This window comes from Arachis hypogaea, chromosome 12 (assembly GCF_003086295.3).
Source record: "Arachis hypogaea cultivar Tifrunner chromosome 12, arahy.Tifrunner.gnm2.J5K5, whole genome shotgun sequence".
Lineage (NCBI taxonomy): Eukaryota > Viridiplantae > Streptophyta > Magnoliopsida > Fabales > Fabaceae > Arachis > Arachis hypogaea.
In genome coordinates this window covers 52,803,207-52,820,281 of record NC_092047.1, presented here as the reverse complement: position 1 = coordinate 52,820,281, position 17,075 = coordinate 52,803,207, and the positions used below count along the sequence as shown (strand labels likewise).

Here is a 17,075-nt window from a genome sequence, read left to right as displayed (position 1 = left end):
AATATTTCATGTTTCTTGTTTGAGTCTTGAGTCATGTTATAAGTTTGGTGTCAATTACATGTGCATCTTGCATTTTTCGAAAATTTCATGCATTCATAGTGTTCTTCATAATCTTCAAGTTGTTCTTGGTAAGTCTTCTTGTTTGATCTTGATGAATTTTCGTTTTGTGTTGTTTGGTGTTTTTCATATGCATTTTTAAATTCTTAGTGTCTAAGCATTAAAGGATTCTAAGTCTGGTGTCTTGCATGTTTTCTTGCATTAAAAATTTTTCAAAATTGTGTCTATGATGTTCATCTTGACATTCAAAGTGTTCTTGGTGTTCATCTTGACATTCATAGCATTCTTACATGCATTCATTGTTTTGATTTAAAAATTTCATGCATTGCATCTTTTTAGTGTTTTTCTCTCTCATCAAAAAAAAAATAAAAATAAAAATAAAAATATCTTTCCTCTTTTCCCTCATCAAATTCGAAAATTTGAGTTGACTTTTTCAAAAATTTTTAAAATCAAGTTGTTTCTTATGAGTCAAATCAAATTTTCAATTTGAAAATCTTATCTTTTTCAAAATCTTTTTCAAAAATCAAATCTTTTTCAAATTTATTAGTTATTTTCGAAAAGTCCAAAAATATTTTTCAAAAATCTTTTTCTTATTTTTATATCAAATTTTCGAAAATAACAATAACAATTAATGTTTTGATTCAAAAATTTCAAGTTTGTTACTTGCTTGTTAAGAAAGATTCAAACTTTGAGTTCTAGAATCATATCTTGTGATTTCTTATGAATCAAGTCATTAATTGTGATTTTAAAAATCAAATCTTTTTTCAAAAACTAATTTCTATCATATATTTTCAAAAATATCTTCTCATCTTATCTTTTTCAAAAATCTAATTTCAAAATATCTTTTCTAACCTCCTAACTTCTTATCTTTTCAAAATTTGTTTTAACTAACTAACTAACTTTTTGTTTGTTTCTTATCTTTTTCAAAACTACCTAACTAACTCTCTCTCTCTCTCATTTTCGAAAATATCTCCCCTCTTTTTCAAAATTTCTTTTTAATTAAACTAATTATTTTATTCTTTATTTGAATTTTCGAAAATTACTAACCTTTTTTAAAAACTATTTTCAAAAATCACTAACTCTTTTTCAAAAATAATTTTTGAAAATTTCCTCCTTCTCTCTCATCTTATTCTATTTATTTATTCATCTACTAACATCTCTTCCTCACATCATCACCAAATTCGAACCCCCTCTTCTATCTGTGTTCGAATTTCTTCTTCTTTTCTTCTACTAACAATAAGGAACCTCTTTACTGTGACATAGAGGATTCCTCTTCTTTTCTTCTTCTCTCTTCTCTTTCTTATGAGCAGGGACAGAGAAAAAGGCATTCTTGTTGAAGCTGACCCAGAACCTGAAAGGACTCTGAAGAGAAAATTAAGAGAAGCTAAATTACAACAATCCAGAGACAACTTGATTGAAAATTTCGAACAAGTAAAGGAGATGGCAGTCGAACCCAACAACAATGCAAGGAGAATGCTTGGTGACTTTACTGCACCAAATTCCAATTTACATGGAAGAAGCATCTCCATTCCTACCATTGGAGCAAACTTTGAGCTGAAACCTCAATTAGTTTCTCTGATGCAGCAGAACTGCAAGTTTCATGGACTTCCATCTGAATATCCTTTTCAGTTCTTAACTGAATTCTTGCAGATATGTGATACTGTTAAGACTAATGGAGTAGATCCTGAAGTCTACAGGCTCATGCTTTTCCCTTTTGCTATAAGAGACAGAGCTAGACTCTGGTTGGATTCTCAACCTAAGGATAGCCTGAACTCATGGGATAAGCTGGTCAAGGCTTTCTTAGCCAAGTTCTTTCCTCCTCAAAAGCTTAGTAAGATTAGAATGGACGTTCAGACCTTCAGACAGAAAGAAGGTGAATCCCTCTATGAAGCTTGGGAGAGATACAAAGGACTGACCAAAAAGTGTCCTACTGACATGCTTTCAGAATGGACCATCCTGGATATCTTCTATGATGGTCTGTCTGACTTAGCTAAAATGTCATTGGATACTTCTGCAGGTGGATCCATTCACCTAAAGAAAACACCTGCAGAAGCTCAAGAACTCATTGACATGGTTGCTAATAACCAGTTCATGTACACTTCTGAGAGGAATCATGTGAGTAATGGGACGCCTATGAAGAAGGGAGTTCTTGAAATTGATACTCTGAATGCCATATTGACTCAGAATAAAATATTGACTCAGTAAGTCAATATGATCTCTCAGAGTCTGAATGGAATGCAAGATGCATCCAACAGTACTCAAGAGGCATCTTCTGAAGAAGAAGCCTATGATCCTGAGAACCCTGCAATAGCAGAGGTAAATTACTTAGGTGAACCTTATGGAAACACCTATAACTCAACATGGAGAAATCATCCAAATTTCTCATGGAAGGATCAAAAGCCTCAACAAGGCTTTAATAATGGTGGAAGAAACAGGTTTAGCAATAGCAAGCCTTTTTCACCATCAACTCAGCAACAGACAGAGAACTCTGAACAAAATACTTCTAATTTAGCAAACTTAGTCTCTGATCTGTCCAAGGCCACTGTAAGTTTCATGAATGAAACAAGATCTTCCATTAGAAATCTGGAAGCACAAGTGGGCCAGTTGAGTAAAAGGATCACTGAAATCCCTCCTAGTACTCTCCCAAGCAATACAGAAGAGAATCCAAAAGGAGAGTGCAAGGCCATTGACATAAGCACCATGGCCGAACCTGTGAGGAGAGGAGAGGACGTGAATCCCAAGGAGGAAGACCTCCTGGGACGTCCAGTGATCAATAAGGAGCTTCCCTCTGAGGAACCAAAGGACTCTGAGGCTCATCTAGAGACCATAGAGATTCCATTGAACCTCCTTATGCCCTTCATGAGCTCTGATGCGTATTCCTCTTCTGAAGAGAATGAGGATGTTACTGAAGAGCAAACTGCCAAGTTTCTTAGTGCAATCATGAAGCTGAATGCCAAATTATTTGGCATTGATACTTGGGAAGTCGAACCTCCCTTGTTGATCAATGAACTAAGTGATCTGGATCAACTGACATTGCCTCAGAAGAGACAGGATCCTGGAAAGTTCATAATACCTTGTACCATAGGCACCATGATCCTTAAGGCTCTGTGTGACCTTGGTTCAAGGATAAACCTCATGCCCCTCTTTATAATGGAGAAACTGGGAATCATTAAGGTGCAAGCTGCTAAAATCTCCTTAGAGATGGCAGACAGCTCAAGAAAACAGGCTTATGGACAAGTAGAGGATGTATTAGTAAAGGTTGAGGGCCTTTACATCCCTACTGATTTCATAGTCTTGGATACTGGAAAGGAAGAGGATGAATCCATCATCCTAGGAAGACTTTTCCTAGCCACAGCAAGAGCTGTGATTGATGTTGACAGAGGTGAATTAGTCCTTCAATTAAATGGGGACTCCCTGGTGTTTACAACTCAAGGTCATCCTTCTGTCAACATAGAGAGGAAGCATAAAAAGCTTCTCTCAAAACAGAGTCAACCAAAGCCCCCACAGTCAAACTCTAAGTTTGGTGTTGGGAGGCCACAACCAAACTCTAAGTTTGGTGTTGAACTCCCATATCCAAACTCTAAGTTTGGTGTTGGAGAGTTTCAACAATGCTCTGAACATCTGTGAGGCTCCATGAGAGCCCACTATCAAGCTATTGACATTAAAGAAGCGCTTGTTGGGAGGCAACCCAATTTTTATTTATCTAACTATATTTTTCTTAGTTATATGTCTTTATAGGTTCATGATCATGTGGAGTCACAAAATAAACAAAAAAATTGAAAACGGAATCAAAAACAGCAGAAGAAAAATCACACCCTGGAGGAAAAACCTGCCTGGCGTTCAATGCCAGAACAGAGCATGGTTCTGGCGCTGAACGCCCAAAATGGGCAGCATCCTGGCGCTGAACGCCCAGAACAAGCATGGTTCTGGCGTTCAACGCCAGAAGTAGCGACAAATGGGCGTTGAATGCCCAAAATGGGCACCAACCTGGCGCTGAACGCCCAGAGTTGTGTGCAAGGGCATTTTTACATGCCTAATGGGTGCAGGGATGTAAATCCTTGACACCTCCGGATCTGTGGACACCACAGGATCACCTCAAGATCTGTGGACACCACAGGATCATCTCAGGATCTGTGGACCCCACAGGATCCCCACCCACCTCACCCTCTATCTCTCCATTCATGACCATCCCTTCTGTTTTCCATTCACCACTCACATCCATACACACATCCCTCCATCTCCTCCATATCTTCTTCTTCTTCTTCTATTCCTTCTTTTGCTCGAGGGCGAGCAACATTCTAAGTTTGGTGTGGAAAAAGCATAAACTTTTTTTGTTTTTCTATTACCATTGATGGCACCTAAACCTCTAAAAGAGGGGAAGGAAAGACAAAGGCTTCCACCTCCGAGTCATGGGAGATGGAAAGATTCATCTCAAGGGTCTATAGCTCAGTGGTAGAACATGTGGCTGCAAATCAAGAGATCCCTGAGATACCTCAGGGGATGCACTTCCCTCCACATAAATATTAGGAGAAAATCAACACCTCCCTAGGAGAATTAAGTTCCAACATGGGACAATTAAGGGTGGAACATCAAGAGCACTCCATCATCCTTCATGAAATAAGAGAAGATCAAAAAGCAATGAGGGAGGAGCAACAAAGACAAGGAAGAGACATAGAAGAGCTCAAGGACATCATTGGTTCCTCAAGAAGGAAACGCCACCATCACTAAGGTGGATTCATTCCTTGTTCTTATTTCTTCTGTTTTTTTTTTCGTTTTCTATGTTATGTGCTTATCTATGTTTGTGTCTTCATTACATGATCATTAGTAGTTAGTAACTATGTCTTAAAGTTATGAATGTCCTATGAATCCATCACCTCTCTTAAATGAAAAATGTTTTAATTCAAAAGAACAAGAAGTACATGAGTTTCGAATTAATCCTTGAACTTAGTTTAATTATATTGATGTGGCGACAATGCTTCTTGTTTTCTGAATGAATGCTTGAACAGTGCATATGTCTTTTGAAGTTGTTGTTTAAGAATGTTAAATATGTTGGCTCTTGAAAGAATGATGACAAGGAGACATGTTATTGGATAATCTGAAAAATCATAAAAATGATTCTTGAAGCAAGAAAAAGTAGCAAAGAACAAAGCTTGCAGAAAAAAAATATATATATATATATAGGCGAAAAAAAAAATAGAAAGAAAAAGAAAAAGCAAGCAGAAAAAGCCAAAAGCTCTTAAAACCAAGAGGCAAGAGCAAAAAGCCAATAACCCTTAAAACCAAAAGGCAAGGGTAATAAAAAGGATCCCAAGGCTTTGAGCATCAGTGGATAGGAGGACCTAAAGGAATAAAATCCTGGTCTAAGCGGCTAAACCAAGCTGTCCCTAACCATGTGCTTGTGGCGTGTAGGTGTCAAGTGAAAACTTGAGACTGAGCGGTTAAAGTCAAGGTCCAAAGCAAAAGAAGAGTGTGCTTAAGAACCCTGGACACCTATAATTGGGGACTTTAGCAAAGCTGAGTCACAATCTGAAAAGGTTCACCCAATTATGTGTCTGTGGCATTTATGTATCCGGTGGTAATACTGGAAAACAAAGTGCTTAGGGCCACGGCCAAGACTCATAAAGAAGCTGTGTTCAAGAATCATCATACTGAACTAGGAGAGTCAATAACACTATCTGAACTCTGAGTTCCTATAGATGCCAATCATTCTGAACCTCAATGGATGAAGTGAGATGCCAAAACTATTCAAGAGGCAAAAAGCTATAAGTCCCGCTCATTTGATTGGAGCTATGTTTCATTGATAGTTTGGAATTTATATTATATTCTCTTCTTTTTATCCTATTTGATTTTCATTTGCTTGGGGACAAGCAACAATTTAAGTTTGGTGTTGTGATGAGCAGATAATTTATACGCTTTTTGGCATTGTTTTTAGTATGTTTTTAGTAGGATCTAGTTACTTTTAGGGACGTTTTCATTAGTTTTTATGTTAAATTCACATTTCTAGACTTTACTATGAGTTTGTGTATTTTTCTGTGATTTCAGGTATTTTCTGGCTGAAATTGAGGGACTTGAGCAGAAATCAGATTCAGAGGTTGAAGAAGGACTGCTGATGCTGTTGGATTCTGACCTCCCTGCACTCAAAGTGGATTTTCTGGAGCTAAAGAACTCGAAATGGCGCGCTTTCAATTGCGTTGGAAAGTAGACATCCAGGGCTTTCCAGCAATGTATAATAGTCCATACTTTCGCCAAGATTTGATGACGCAAACTGGCATTCAACGCCAGCTCTCTGCCCAATTCTGGCGTCCAGCGCCAAAAAAGGATCCAAAACCAGAGTTAAACGCCAGAAATGGATCAAAACCTGGCGTTCAACTCCACAAATGGCCTCTGCACGTGTAAAGTTAAAGCTCAGCCCAAGCACACACCAAGTGGGCCCCAGAAGTGAATTTATGCATCAATTACTTACTCATGTAAACCCTAGTAGCTAGTTTATTATAAATAGGACATTTCACTATTGTATTAGATATCTTTGGATCTTTGGATTGTATTTTGATCCTGAGATCACGTTTTGGGGGCTGGCCATCTCGGCCATGCCTGAACCTTTCACTTATGTATTTTCAACGGTAGAGTTTCTACACTCCATAGATTAAGGTGTGGAGCTTTGCTGTCCCTCAAAGATTAATGCAAAGTACTACTATTTTCTATTCAATTCATCTTATTTCGCTTCTAAGATATTCATTTGCACTTCAACCTGAATGTGATGAACGTGACAATCATCATCATTCCCTATGAACGCGTGCCTGACAACCACTTCCGTTCTACCCTAGATTGAATGAGTATCTCTTAGATCTCCTAATCAGAATCTTCGTGGTGTAAGCTAGAATGATGGCGGCATTCAAGAGAATCCGGAAAGTCTAAACCTTGTCTGTGGTATTCCGAGTAGGATTCAGTGATTGAATGACTGTGACGAGCTTCAAACTCGCGATTGTGGGGCGTTAGTGACAGACGCAAAAGAATCAATGGATTCTATTCCGACATGATCGAGAACCGACAGATGAATAGCCATGCTGTGACAGAGCATGTTAGCATATTATTCACTGAGAGGATGGGATGTAGCCACTGACAACGGTGATGCCCTTGCATAAAGCCAGCCATGGAAAGGAGTAAGACTGATTGGATGAAGATAGCAGGAAAGCAGAGACTCAGAGGAACAAACGCATCTCTATACGCTTATCTGAAATTCTCACCAATGAATTACATAAGTGTCTCTATCCCTATTTTCTGTTTATTTATTAATTAATATTCGAAAACCCCATAACTGTTTTATATCCGCCTGACTGAGATTTACAAGGTGACCATAGCTTGCTTCATACCAACAATCTCTGTGGGATTCGACCCTTACTCACGTAAGGTATTACTTGGACGACCTAGTGCACCTGCTGGTTAGTTGTGCGAAGTTGTGAACCATGGTATTGGCATCATGTTTTTGGCGCCATTACCAGGGAAAGAAAGAGCGATGAATTTTACATAATCAAAGTGTAATCGCAATTTCTGCGCACCATCATTCAAGTAATACCTTACGTGAGTAAGGGTCGATCCCACGGAGATTGTCGGCTTGAAGCAAGCTATGGTTATCTTGTAACTCTTAGTCAGGATATCAATAATTCTCAGATTTAATTGTAAAAAGTAAAAAAACATCAAATAAATACTTGTTATGCAGTAATGAAGAACAGGTTGAGGCTTTGGAGATGCTTTGTCTTCTGAATCTCTGCTTTCCTACTATCTTCTTCTTCTTGCACGCAAGGCTTCTTTCATGGCAAGCTTTATGTTGGGCATCACCGTTGTCAATGGCTACTTCCCGTCCTCTCAGTGAAAACGTTCCAACTGCGCTGTCAGCGCACGGCTAATCATCTGTCGGTTCTCGATCATGCTGGAATAGGATCCATTGATCCTTTTGTGTCTGTCACACGCCCAACAATGGCGAGTTTGAAGCTCGTCACAGTCATCCCTTCCCAGATCCTACTCAGAATACCACAGACAAGGTTTAGACGTTCTGGATCTCAGGAATGGCCGCCCATAATTCTAGCTTATACCACGAAGACTCTGATCTGAATTATGAGGCTAAGAGATATGCATTCAATCTAAGCTAGAACAGAGGTGGTTGTCAGGAACGCGTTCATGGGTGAGAATGATGATGAGTGTCACGGATCATCACATTCATCAAGTTGAAGTGCGAATGAATATCTTAGAATAGAAGCAAGCGTGATAGAATAGAAAACAGTAGTAATTGCATTAATTCATGAAGAACAGCAGAGCTCCTCACCCCAACAATGGGGTTTAAAGACTCATGGCATAGAGAATACAATAAGAAACATGTAGAGTGTCATGAGGTACAAGATGAATCACTAAAAGTAGTTTTTATAGTGAATTGGTGACCTAGGGTTACAGAAATGAGTAAGCTAGGGTGTTTAGTGTAAAAATCCACTTCCGAGACCCACTTGGTGTGTGCTTGGGCTGAGCATTGAAACTTTCATTTGTAGAGACTTTTCTTGGAGTTAAACGCCAGCTTTTGTGCCAGTTTGGGCGTTTAACTCCAGTTTTTATGCCAGTTCCGGCGTTAAACGCCAGAATTCTTGAGCTGACTTGGAACGCCTGTTTGGGCCATCAAATCTCGGGCAAAGTATAGATTATTATATATTTCTGGAAAGCTCAGGATGTCTACTTTCCAACGCAATTGAGAGCGCACCAATTGAGCTTCTGTAGCTCCAGAAAATCCACTTTGAGTGCAGGGAGGTCAGAATCCAACAGCATCTACAGTCCTTTTTCAGCCTCTGAATAAGATTTTTGCTCAGGTCCCTCAATTTCAGCTAGAAAATACCTAAAATCACAGAAAAACATACAAACTCATAGTAAAGTCCAGAAAAGTGAATTTTAAGTAAAAACTAATAAAAATATAATAAAAACTAATTAAAATATACTAAAAATAATGCCAAAAAGCGTATAAATTATCCACTCATCACAACACCAAACTTAAATTGTTGCTTGTCCCCAAGCAACTGAAAATCAAATAGGATAAAAAGAAGAGAATATAAAATGAATTCCAAAAACATCTATGAAGATCAGTATTAATTAGATGAGCGGAGCTTTTAGCTTTTTGCTTCTGAACAGTTTTGGCATCTCACTTTATTCCTTGAAGTTCAGAATGATTGGCATCTATAGGAACTCAGAATCCAGATAGTGTTATTGATTCCCCTAGTTAATTATGTTGATTCTTGAACACAGCTACTTTATGAGTCTTAGCTGTGGCCCTAAGCACTTTGTTTTCCAGTATTACCACCGGATACATAAATGCCAGAGACACATAACTGGGTGAACCTTTTCAGATTGTGACTCAGCTTTGCTAGAGTCCCCAATTAGAGGTGTCCAGGGTTCTTAAGCACACTCTTATTTTTGCTTTGGACCTCGACTTTAACCGCTCAGTCTCAAGTTTTCACTTGACACCTTCACGCCACAAGCACGTGGTTAGGGACAGCTTGGTTTAGCGGCTTAGGCCAGGATTTTATTCCTGTGGACCCTCCTATCCACTGATGCTCAAAGTCTTGGATCCTTTTTATCACCCTTGCCTTTTGATTTAAAGGGGTTTTGGCTTTTTCTGCTTGATTTTCTTTTTCTTTCTTTTTTCTTTTCTCCCTTTTTTTTCACTTCTTTTTTTTTTCTGCAAGCTTTTCACTGCTTTTTCTTGCTTCAAGAATCAATTTTATGATTTTTCAGATCATCAGATAACATTTCTCCTTTTCCCATCATTCTTTCAAGAGCCAACAATTTTAACATTCATAAACAATCAACTTCAAAAATATGCACTGTTCAAGCATTCATTCAGAAAACAATAGTATTGCCACCACATCAAAATAATTAAACTGTTTTAAAATTCAAAATTCATGTACTTCTTTTTCTTTTTCAATTAAAAATACTTTTTATTTTAGAAAGGTGATGGATTCATAGGACATTCATAGCTTTAAGACATAAACTTTAAATTTTTATTGATTATGGAATAAAAATAAGACTCAAAAATAAATATAAGCGCAGACCCATAATAATAGAAGACAGAAAATCAAAAGCAGAAGAATAAATGACTCTTAAAATAGACTCTTAATAATAAAGGTTATCACAGAGTTAGGACTCAACAACCTTGATTTTGAGGAGTGGATGCTCCCTCAATCTGTGGGGTGCTTGGTCCTTCAAGGGAGAGCTTCTGGCGCTTCAGCTCCTGTAGCTCACGCCCCTGCTTCTCCTGTTCCTTCAGCAGTTTGCAGAGCATGCAGTTTTGATTCTGCTGTTCTTCCTTAAGTTGTTCCATAGCTTCTTGCAACTTGGTAACAGATGCTTCTAGGCGGGTCCAGTAGTCAATTTCAGGAATTTCTGCGAGGAACTCCTGCGCCCTCCTTTTGATGGAGTTGTCTTGCACTTGTCCTTCCATTGACTTCTTGGTGATTGGGTGTTCGATTGGGATGAATTCATCTACTCCCATTCTCACCCCAGCATCTTTACATAGCAGAGAAATTAAGCTTGGGTAGGCCAGTTTGGCTTCAGTGGAGTTCTTGTTTGCAATTGTGTAAATCTCACAAGAAATCAGATGATGAATCTCCACTTCTTTTCCAAGCATAATACAATGAATCATCACTACTCTTTTGACGGTGACCTCAGAGCAGTTGCTAGTGGGCAATATAGAACGCCCAATGAAGTCCAACCTGCCTCTTGCAACTGGTTTGAGATCTCCCCTCTTGAGTTGGTTTGGGACACCTTTTGAATTGGTTATCCACTTAGTTCCAGGGAGGCATATGTCCTCTAGAACTTGATCCAACCCCTTATCTACTCTCACCATTCTCCTATTAAAGGATTCTGGATCATCTTGTAGTTGAGGCAATTTGAAGATCTCTCTTATTTTGTCCAGATGGAGGTAAATAAGCCTTCCTCTGACCATGGTTCGGTAGGTATGAAAGGCGGTTCCAGTTATTCTCTGCTTATCTGTTAGCCACAGATTTGAGTAGAATTCCTAAACCATGTTTCTTCCAACCTTTGTCTCAGGATTGGCTAGAATTTCCCATCCTCTGTTTCAAATTTGCTCTTAGATCTCCGGATATTCATCCTCTTTCAGATTGAATTTAACTTCCGAGATCACTGACCTCAGACCCATTATTTTGTGGTAATGGTCTGCATGTTCTTTGGTTAAGAACCTCTCTTGATTCCAAAGATTCTTTGGAGTATTCTCTTTCTTGCCTCTTGATTTGGTTTATTTTCCCTTAGGTGCCATGATCTTGATGAGTCTTAGCTCAGTGATCACGAAAAAACACACCAAACTTAGAGGTTTGCTTGCCCTCAAGCAAAAGAAAGGAAAGGGGAGAGAGAGGAAAAGAGGCAAATTCGAATGGTGCTGAGGAGGGGATGGCCGAATGTATATTTATAGGAGGAGGGGAGGGATTTCGAAAAAAAATTGAAAGAGATATGATTGATGGAAGAAAATAAAATCATGATATGAAAAAGATGAGATTTGTAATTGAAAAAGATATAAAGATGTTAAATCTGAAAATTTGGTTATGCATCTAAGAATTAAAAGATGATATGATGAGTTGAAAAAGATTTGGAAAGAAATTAAGAAGATAATTGAGTTTTTGAAGAAGATTTGGGAAGGATTGGAAAGAAAATTGAAAAGAGATTTAGAAAATGTTTGAATATTTGAAAATTGAGGGTGAATGATGAAATTTTGAAACATGTTTAAGCAGAAAAGTATGAATCAAAACATGAAAATTTGAAAAAATTTGAAGTTGGAAACAAAATCTCCTCCCCCTGCCTTTCTGGCGTTAAACGCCCAATTGTTGGCCATTATGGGCGTTTAACGCCCAGCCCCTGGCTGGGGTTAAATGCCAGAAACCCCTTTATCACTGGGCGTTTTTTTGAACGCCCAGGATGCTGCAATTCTGGCATTAAACGCCCAGAATGGTACCCATTCTGGCGTTTAACGCCCAAAATGGTACCTTTACTGGCGTTAAATGCCCAAAATGGTACCCATTCTGGCGTTTAACGCCCAAAATGCCCATTACTAGCGTTTTCTTGCCAGCAAGCTCCTTTTTTCTACTTTTTGCACTGAATCCTTCTGTAACTCTGTGAATTCCTTCAATTTTGATGATTAACCTTTGAAAAAATGTATATCAAACTTCTACAAGTGTTAATTAAAACAAATAACTTGCTAATGGCTGGGTTGCCTCCCAGCAAGCGCTTCTTTATTGTCTTTAGCTGGACTTTTACTGAGCTTCATTCAAGCCTCAGTTTTGAGCATTCTTGCTCAAAATTGCTTTCAAGATAATGTTTGATTCTCTATCCATTAACAATGGACTTTTTGTCAGAATCAATATCTTGAAGCTCAACATATCCATATGGTGACACTCTTGTAATCACATATGGTCCCCTCCACCGGGATTTTAGTTTCCCGGGGAATAATCTGAGCCTAGAGTTGAATAGCAGAACTTTTTGTCCTGGTTCAAAGACTCTAGATGACAGTTTCTTGTCATGCCACTTTTTTGCTTTCTCCTTATAAATTTTAGCATTTTCAAAAGTATTGAGTCTGAATTCTTCTAGCTCATTCAGCTGGAGCAGTCTTTTTTCTGCAGCTAACTTAGCATCCATGTTTAGGAATCTGGTTGCCCAGTAGGCTTTATGTTCTAGTTCCACGGGCAGATGACAGGCCTTGCCATACACAAGCTGGTATGGAGAGGTTCCTATAGGAGTCTTGAATGCTGTTTTGTATGCCCACAGAGCATCATCCAAGCTCTTTGCCCAATCCTTTCTACGGGCAATTACGGTCCGTTCTAGGATTCTCTTTAGTTCTCTATTAGAGACTTCAGCCTGCCCATTTGTCTGTGGATGATACGGAATTGCTACTTTGTGGCTAATTCCATATCGAACCCTAGCAGAGTAAAGCTGTTTATTGCAGAAATGGGTGCCCCCATCACTGATTAGTACTCTGGGAACACCAAATCTGCTGAAAATATGTTTCTGGAGGAACTTCAGCACAGTCTTGGTATCATTAGTGGGTGTGGCAATTGCTTCCACCCATTTAGATATGTAGTCTACTGCCACCAAAATGTAAGTGTTTGAGTATGATGGTGGGAAAGGACCCATGAAGTCAATACCCCATACATCAAACAACTCAATCTCTAAGATCCCTTGTTGAGGCATGGCATAACCATGAGGCAAGTTACCAGCTCTTTGGCAACTGTCACAGTTACGCACAAACTCTCGGGCATCTCTATAGAGAGTAGGCCAATAGAAGCCACATTGGAGGACTTTAGTGACTGTTCGCTCACTTCCGAAATGTCCTCCATACTGTGATCCATGGCAATGCCACAGGATCTTCTGTACCTCCTCTCTAGGGACGCATCTGCGGATCATTCCGTCTGCGCATCTCTTAAAGAGATATGGTTCATCCCATAAGTAGTACTTTACATCAGAAATTAGTTTTTTCTTTTGCAACCTGCTGTACTCCTAGGGTATGAACCTCACAACTTTATAATTTGCAATGTCTGCAAACCATGGTTCTTCTTGAATGGCAAAAAGTTGCTCATCCGGAAAGGTCTCAGAGATCTCAGTAAGAGGGAGGGACGCCCCTGTTACTGGTTCTATCCGGGACAGGTGATCAGCTACCTGGTTCTCTGTCCCTTTTCTGTGTCTTATTTCTATATCAAACTCTTGTAGAAGCAACACCCATCTTATGAGCCTGGGTTTTGAATCCTACCTTGTGAGTAGATATTTAAGAGCAGCATGGTCAATATACACTATCACTTTTGAACCTACTAAATAGGATCTAAACTTGTCAATGGCATAAACCACTGCAAGTAACTCCTTTTCTGTGGTTGTGTAGTTCTTCTGTGCGTCATTTAGAACATGACTGGCATAGTAAATGACGTGCAAAAGCTTGTTATGCCTTTTTCCCAACACTGCACCAATGGCATAGTCACTGGCATCACACATTAATTCGAATGGTAATGTCTAGTCAGGTGCAGAGATGACTGGTGCCGTGACCAACTTGGCTTTCAGGGTCTCAAACGCCTGCAAACATTCTGTGTCAAACACAAATGGCGTGTCAGCAGCTAGCAGGTTGCTTAGAGGTTTTGCAATTTTTGAAAAATCCTTTATGAACCTCCTATAGAATCCGGCATGCCCCAAAAAGCTTCTGATTGCCTTAACATTGGCAGGTGGTGGTAATTTCTCAATTACCTCTACCTTGGCTTGATCCACCTCTATCCCCTTGCTTGAAATTTTGTGTCCAAGGACAATTCCTTCAGTCACCATAAAGTGACATTTTTCCCACTTTAAGACCAGGTTAGTCTCTTGGCACCTTTTCAGGACAAGTGCTAGATGATCAAGACAGAAGCTGAATGAGTCTCCAAATACTGAGAAGTTATCCATGAAGACTTCCAGGAACTTCTCTACCATATCAGAGAAGATGGAGAGCATGCACCTCTGAAAGGTTGCAGGTGCATTGCATAGACCAAAAGGCATTTTTCTGTAAGCAAATACTCTAGATGGACATGTGAATGCTGTTTTCTCTTGGTATTGAGGATCCACTGCAATTTGGTTGTAGCCTGAATAGCCATCCAAGAAGCAGTAGTATTCATGGCCTGCTAGTCTCTCTAGCATCTGGTCTATGAATGGTAAAGGAAAATGATCCTTTCTGGTGGTTGTATTGAGCCTTTTGTAGTCAATACACATACGCCACCCTGTAACTGTTCTTGTGGGAACCAGTTCATTTTTTTCATTATGAACCACTGTCATGCCTCCCTTCTTGGGGACAACTTGGACAGGGCTTACCCAGGGGCTATCAGAAATAGGATAAATAATCCCAGCCTCTAGTAACTTAGTGACCTCTTTCTGCACCACTTCCTTCATGGCTGGATTTAGCCGCCTCTGTGGTTGAACCACTGGCTTAGCATCTTCCTCCAATAGGATCTTGTGCATGCATCTTGCTGGGCTAATGCCCTTAAGGTCACTTATGGACCACCCAAGAGCTGTCTTGTGTGTCCTTAGCACTTGAATTAGTGCTTTCTCTTCCTGTGGATTTAAAGCAGAGCTTATGATCACTGGAAAAGTGTCACCCTCTCCCAAAAATGCATATTTCAGGGATGGTGGTAGTGGTTTGAGCTCTGGTTTAGGAGGTTTCTCCTCTTCCTGAAAGATTTTGAGAGGTTCTTTTATTTCCTCAGGTTCCTCCAAATCAGGCTGAACATCTTTAAAGATGTCCTGTAGCTCTGATTCATGACTCTCAGTCATATTGATCTCTTCCACCAAAGAGTCAATAATATAAGTGCTCATGCAGTCATTTGCTGTGTCTGGATGCTGCATAGCTTTGACAGCATTTAACTTGAACTCATCCTCATTGACTCTCAGGGTCACTTCCCATTTTTGTACATCAATAAGAGTTCGTCCAGTTGCTAGGAAAGGTCTTCCTAGAATGAGAGTTGCACTCTTCTGCTCCTTCATTTCCAGCACTACAAAGTCAGTGGGAAAGGCGAATGGCCCAACCTTGACAATCATGTCCTCAATGATGCCTGATGGATATTTAATGGAGCCATCAGCAAGTTGAAGACATATCCGGGTTGGTTTGACTTCTTCAGTCAAACCAAGCTTTCTGATAGTGGATGCAGGTATTAGGTTGATACTTGCTCCAAGGTCACATAGAGCTGTCTTGGTGCAAGCGCCCTCTAATGTGCATGGTATCATAAAGCTTCCTGGATCTTGAAGCTTTTCTGGTAAGCTTTTTAGAATGACTGCACTGCATTCTTCAGTGAGAAACACTCTTTCAGTTTCTCTCCAATCCTTCTTATGACTTAAGATCTCTTTCATGAACTTAGCATAAGAGGGTATTTGCTCAAGTGCCTCTGCAAACGAGATCTTTATTTCAAGAGTCCTAAGATAGTCTGCAAAGTGGGCAAATTGTTTATCCTGTTTCGCTTGGCGGAGCTTCTGAGGATAAGGCATCTTGGCTTTATATTCTTCAACCTTAGTTGCTGCAGGTTTGTTCCCTACAGAAGTGGTTGGAGAAGCCTTCTTAGAGGGGTTACTATCAGCACTTGCAGGTGTCTGATTCCTCATTGGCGTTTGAACGCCGGAACTGGGCAAGGAATGGGCGTTTAACGCCAACTTTTCCCCTTTTTCTGGCTTTTGAACGCCAGAGTTATTCCTCTCTGGGCTCTTGATGTCCTCAGAGGGATTTTGGGCAGTGGTTTGGTCATCCTCTGTCATTTGTTCCTTTCTTGACTTTTTGCTATTTTGAGTTGAGTTTTTCAATGTCTTCCCGCTCCTTAGTTGGACAGCTTGGCATTCTTCTGTTATCTGTTTAGATAGCTGCTATCTTGTCTGATTCAATTGTGTTTCTATATTCTTGTTAGCATTTTTAGTGTCTTGGAGCATCTCTTTGAATTCTGCTAATTGTTTTGTCATAAGGATTAATTGCTGATTAAGTTCAACAATCTGTTCTTGAGGATTAGGATCAGTAGTTACTGCCATAGCCTCTTCTTTTATGGAGGACTCACTGTTTGAGTACAGATGTTGATTTCTAGCAACTGTATCTATGAGTTCTTGAGCCTCTTCAATTGTTTTTCTCATGTGTATAGATCCACCAGCTGAGTGGTCTAGGGACATCTGAGCTTTTTCTGTAAGCCCATAGTAGAAGATGTCTAACTGTACCCACTCTGAAAACATTTCAGAGGGGCATTTTCTCAGCATCCCTCTGTACCTCTCCCAGGCATTATAAAGGGATTCATGATCCTCTTGTTTAAAGCCTTGGATGTCCAGCCTTAGCTGTGTCATCCTTTTTGGAGGGTAAAATTGGTTCAAGAATTTGTCTGATAACTGTCTCCATGTTTTTATACTTGCTGTGGGTTAGTTATTTAACCACCTCTTAGCTTGATTTTTTACAGCAAATGGAAACAGTAATAATCTGTAGACATCCTGATCCACTTTTTTAT

General features: G+C 39.5%; 1 non-coding gene across 1 annotated transcript; it reads right to left on the bottom strand.

Annotated features, from left to right (window-relative positions):
* Positions 1-1,890: 1,890 nt before the first annotated feature.
* LOC112732076 (small nucleolar RNA R71) lies at positions 1,891-1,997 on the bottom strand. Its single transcript, XR_003167815.1, has one exon. It is a non-coding gene; the product is annotated as a small nucleolar RNA R71 (small nucleolar RNA).
* Between the last annotated feature and the right edge of the window lie 15,078 nt (positions 1,998-17,075).